This window comes from Cynoglossus semilaevis, chromosome 8 (assembly GCF_000523025.1).
Source record: "Cynoglossus semilaevis isolate Cse_v1.0 chromosome 8, Cse_v1.0, whole genome shotgun sequence".
In the NCBI taxonomy this organism is placed as follows: Eukaryota; Metazoa; Chordata; class Actinopteri; order Pleuronectiformes; family Cynoglossidae; genus Cynoglossus; species Cynoglossus semilaevis.
Genome location: NC_024314.1, coordinates 28,998,084 through 29,003,845, shown reverse-complemented (window position 1 = coordinate 29,003,845; position 5,762 = coordinate 28,998,084).

Below are 5,762 nucleotides of genomic sequence, written 5' to 3'. Positions count from 1 at the left end.
TGGCGTGCCACTGGGTTTGTTTGTTGTTGCTGCCAATCATGTTAATCAGACCTGCAAACACACATACACGCCCTGAGCCTTTGTGTGGACTGTGTTCTGAGGAGGACTTTGACCTGAACACAGACCAGCCTTTATCACCTGTTGCTAAGCAGATCTGACTGTGTTACACACGGAGAACACCTGTCTCACCACCCAGAGAACAGGAGGCGTCGTTTGGAGGGGGGGGGGTTGTTAGGACTAGGGATGTAACAGTGAATCGTGGGTAGGTGTAAGGAGTAATAAGTCACTGGTTGTACCGTGACACTACACCCTCTAGTACAGTAGGTGGCGGTAGTACAGTCCAACTCCAGTGAAGTCTGTGTTTGATCTTCGGCTCCTTTAATGTTGACGGACAGGTGCAGATGTCAATCAAAGTTGGTCCCTGAACATCTTGACTCTGCATGACTGGACCTCCTGCTTGTGTCCCATCAGGCCTTGCTGTCTGTCCGTCCGTCCGTCCGTCCGTCCGTCCGTCCGTCAGTCTGTCTGTCTGTCTTCACTCCTGTACTGACACTTATACAAAGAGGGGACACTGCACTGACACTGGTCTCTCTCTCTCTCTCTCTCTCTCTATGTCTCTCTCTCTCTCTGTCTGTCTCTCGTTGTCTTGTCCAGAGTCTTATATTTACAGACCAGATTAAACTATCAGAGTTCACACACACTCACACACACACACACGGTCAGGCTGTGATGTCATCAGTTTTCTCAGTATCTTGATCTTAGCTGCAGATCAGAGTAAAACAGACGATGAAAACATGAAACTGTGAAGATGAAGATGAAGATGTGAGACGTCTGGACCGGAGCTGAGCATGAGTTTGGTTTGGTTTGGTTTGGTTTGGTCTGGTTTGGTTTGGTTTGGTTTGGTTTGGTTTGCATCTGTCTGAACATGAAGCATCGTGAAGCATGAGAGGAAACGTGCATGTGACTCTTTAACACCGAGCGCTGCTGGAAACTTTTTTTTTAAATTTTTTTTAACCTTTTCACAGGTGAAACGACAACCAGACGCTGTTGTTACAGATGTTTGTACAGTGAAATATTTGGACTGAAAAAGTCAAACGACTTCAACGACCTTGAACAACAGTCGTCCTGTGTTTGACGTGGTCTGTGATGTCACTCATTCTAAGAAGTTGATGATTGAAGAAGAGGGAAGTTTAAGATGATGTTTTTCCTGATCAGATCCTGGAGAGAACAAACTGAAATGAAATGTTTTCACCTTCGTGTCGTTGTGTCAACTGTTGTGTCTGGACGTCGTCAGTGACGCTCGGCGCCTCAGACTCTTCAGGTAAGTTGATAAAACTGGACTCCGTTTGTCCCACGTTTGGTTTCTATTTTCCTGGTCTGTGGATAATTACGGTCTGTGACGTCTGTGCTGCATTTATTTAGATTAAAATAAAGTCGCAGACTCTCTAACGCCCCCTCTGTCCGTGCTGCTCTCTGCAGTGTTCGGTCCGTCCAGAACCCTGTCAGCCGTCTCTGTCTGGTTCATCCTCATTGGTGGACTCTGGCTTTGGTTTCAGAGTACGTGTGTCGTATTTGACCTACTTTGAGGTACACGGTACTGGACAAGACTTTTAGTATTTTGACTTTTTTTTTTTTTCCGTACGTTTAAAGTAAATGAATGAAACCAGAAGGTTGACGGCCTGTTACCGGACACAGAACGGTACCAGGAGAGTTCTGCCTCAGTCATGGCCTTCTGGCCAATTCTGACCAATCACACGAGTGTCAGTTGTTCCGCTGAGACGAAGTGTCAGTTGTTCTGGCAAACGGTACGACTGACGATGACGTCGTCTCTGCTGGTCTTTTTCCTGCGGTCGTTTCATTTTCGCTGGTTGCAGGCGATGAATCTCTGCAGACGAAGGGTTAAAACTCTCCTGCTTATATTAACTCACGTTTGAGTGTGTGTGTTTGTGTGTGTGTGTGTGCGTTACATCACAGCCACATGCTCAACCTCACACGTTTGCCAACAGACACATTTATAGCACAGTCGGCTCCCGGTGACAGCAAACAGCTCAGCCACCCTCACAGCTTTTCTTCACAAACGTGATCCAACATAAACCGCGCTCCCAGACACACACACACACACACACACACACACAGGATGGGGCTACAAAGTGGAACTGTCACATCAGCAGTGACAGCCACGACACCGCTGTGACGTGGACACAAAACACTTGTCATCCTTTGGTCGGGGCGGCCGCTGTGACAGCTGTGGGTAAAAATAAAGTTCTCCTCCTGAGGAGCCGCGGCTGCCGGTTCTGGGATATTTCTGGTGCGGAGCGTGTGCTGGTTACTTGGTAACGGTGTAGTGTGATTGGCTGTAGTTCAGCTCTGCAGGTTGATCATTTACTCAGGATCAAACGCTGATTGAAGACGATCGACCGCAGCGGCGTCTGAGCCGAAGAAGAAGAAAAACAGAGCAGAGATCTGACGAGTCCCTGAACGCATCGTCCGTTTTATCACCAGGTCTTCAAACAAAATGAGCTCCAGACAAATTCTGACTTTGACATCGAACACAGTCCACGTCTCACACCTCGATCATGATTCGTTTCTGATTCCAGACGAGGACAATTGTATTGATTTTTTGGATCGATTCACGAAGCATCGTTACATTGTTACGCCGTTACATCGTTACGCCGTTACACCGTTACATCGTTACATCATTACGCCGTTACATCGTTACATCATTACGCCATTACATCGTTACATCATTATGCCGTTATGTCGTTACATTGTTACGTCGTTACGTCGTTACACCGTTACGCCGTTACGCCGTTACATCGTTACGTCGTTACATCGTTACGTCGTTACATTGTTACGTCGTTGCATGTATCATCTGTACTGGCTTCAGACTAAAACTTAAACATATATTCCTGTGTATGTGCACGTGTATTTCCAACGTACAGTACAGTTTTAAATACCAGGCTCGCATCTGAAACCTGTCCGTCCCAGAGTTGTTCCAGGTCCAGTGATGAGATTGACTTTATTTGTTTATCTTTTACCATTGAATCACATTCACATTCTGATTCACACCGACGGTCAGTTTGGAGGAGGAGGAGTGACAGTCGGGTGAAGCTGGAGTAAAACGATAGTGATGATGATGATGATGATGATGAAGGGGTATTGTTTTCCAACAGTCTAAATCCGACTCTTCTTCTCCAGTGTCAACGTTTATAACTCTTTACAAGTCGCTGTTGTATTTTTATCCTTTTTTCAGCAAAACAAACATCGACTCAGTCCTCAGCCAACATCTACATCTGTGTACTGTTGTATTAACAGTACTCACAACATCTGTGTACTGTTGTAGTAACAGTACTCACAACATCTGTGTACTGTTGTATTAACAGTACTCACAACATCAGTGTACTGTTGTAGTAACAGTACTCACAGCATCTGTGGACTGTTGTAGTAACAGTACTCACAGCATCTGTGTACTGTTGTAGTAACAGTACCCTGAAACCAAAGTACGTCTTGTGTAAAACGTCTAAAAACGGCCACCTCCTGATTCCAGTCTGTCTTGATCCTGATTTTGACATATTTTGTTGTCAACATTGAGCAGGTAGTTGCCTCACACTGGCCTGTAGATGGAGCTAAATGCACATTTGAGAGCCTTGTCTCATTAGAGAAGTTCTAAGGACATTTGTTTTCCAAAGAAATAGGACAAAACACTGAGTGAGGCTACTGAGAAGAACGTTAGCAAATAGCATTTGTCTTTGCACTAGCATCTGGTGTACTAGCATTGTTTTATATCCTAGTTAGCACATGGTAAACTAGCTGTTAGCCATGCAATAAAACATAAGTCAATAGCTGAATGGTTGCAGTGCTGAAGGAGGTAGCGCGTTAGCGTGTTAGCAGTATGCTAGCATCGTATTTTGAGAGTCAGTTTTCACCCCAGCAACCAACTTACGAACACCCTCTACCGCACTTCTTCTTTGGGCTTTAAAGGCAGATCTCAATCGTTGCATTAGTGCCACCTGCAGGATGTAACTGGTATAGTTAGAGTGGAGTGGACGCCTCGATCCCTTATTTGTTTAACCCTTAGTTTCCCAGGTGCACGTTCTCATTCATAAACACGACTCGTCCTCTCAGTCCAAGGACGACCGTGTCTCTGTGCTGCTCCTGTCCAGTGTGTGTGTGAGTGTGTGTGTGTGTGTGTGTGTTGATCGCAGCAGATGTACGACTCTGTGTGCGACCCTTTAATGCCTCCTGGCATCTGATGTGTCTTAAGTGACCCCTGCTGGTCACTGTCAGGAAGGGAAGATTTGTTCAAAGTCGTTCCGTGTTCTGCTAAAAGGCTGACAATCTGTCACGTCTCTCCACTGCTCCCTGTGGAGGAGGCTGGAACCTCAACTAAGATGTTTGTGAAAGAGATTTAACAACAACGGGTTTAGGGTAAAAAATCTTTTACGATATATTGCGATATGTGGATGTAAATATATGTCGACGTAATCGTTGTGTTTTAGTCAGTGTCGTTTTTCTCAGTTGTAAATATATGTCGACGTAATCGTTGTATTTTAGTCAGTGTCGTTTTTCTCAGAGTTCATTTCCATCCGTTCTAATTTAGAATATATTTGGAAGTAAACTCACTGTGACATAACTGCAGTATCCTAAAATACCTGAAGTGGGTAAAGAGATCCGAGGGGGAGGGAGGGAGGAGGAGGGGGAGGAGGAGACAGACGGCAGGAAGAGGAGGTAAAAAAGCTGTGTCACCGTGTGTTTGCTCTGGATGACCTCACGTATCACTTTCACTCCGATGCTGATCTGGGTCAGATTTGAAAGTAAACTCTTTGACTTTGGGAAGATGGTGGAGAAACTTTGAAGCTGTGGCTCCCGGTCCGTCTCAGGTGTCACTCACTGCCAAGTACCCGACGGAGCAAAAGTCCCAGGCAGGTGTAACACAGGAGTTTGGAGCCGATGAAGAGAAGATCTTTGTTGACCTGGTCTTCAGACTCTCTAAGACCGGACCTCAGGTCCAGAAGGTTCTATCATGTCATTTACTCGGTCACGCTGTGGCTCAAATCGTGACTCTCAGTCCCAGAGACGTCACCTCAGTGGAGGAAGTTTCTACTGCTGACAGAACTGGACCTGATCTGTCCCAGTGTCCCTGGAAGGTCTCTGGTACCTCCTCTGGTACCTCCTCTGGTACCTCCTCTGGTACTTCCTCTGGTACTTTCTCTGGTACTCTGGTACTTCCTCTGGTTTCTCTGGTACTTCCTCTGGTACTTTCTCTGGTACTTCCTCTGGTACTTTCTCTGGTACTTCCTCTGGTACCTCCTCCACAGGTCCAGGCCATCAATCATCAGCAGGGAGGAAGTTTGGCCCAAAGATGGAAATAGCCGTGTGTGCGGTGCCTTCAGAGGAAGCAGCATTCCTCTGTCAGACTGCTGGTCCAGAGTCTTCATCGTTCCTCTGGTCTCCTTCATCATCTTCATCATCATCTTCATCATCCTCATCATCTTCATCATCACCTGTCACTGCTGCCCTCAGGCGTCCACCTGTGAACACACACACACACACACATTCATATCCTCCGTCAGTAGAACGTGTTCTCGCCCACTGTCTAATAGTACCTTTGAGAAATGTACTGTAGTAGTACATGAAGTACAGATGGTCCCCGTGGAGTACACGGAGCCTACGGGTACATGCAGTACTGGAAGTCTCTGAAGTACTCACCATGGTGTACCTGCTGCAGGAAGGAGAGTGTGAATGAACGTCAGCGTGAATGA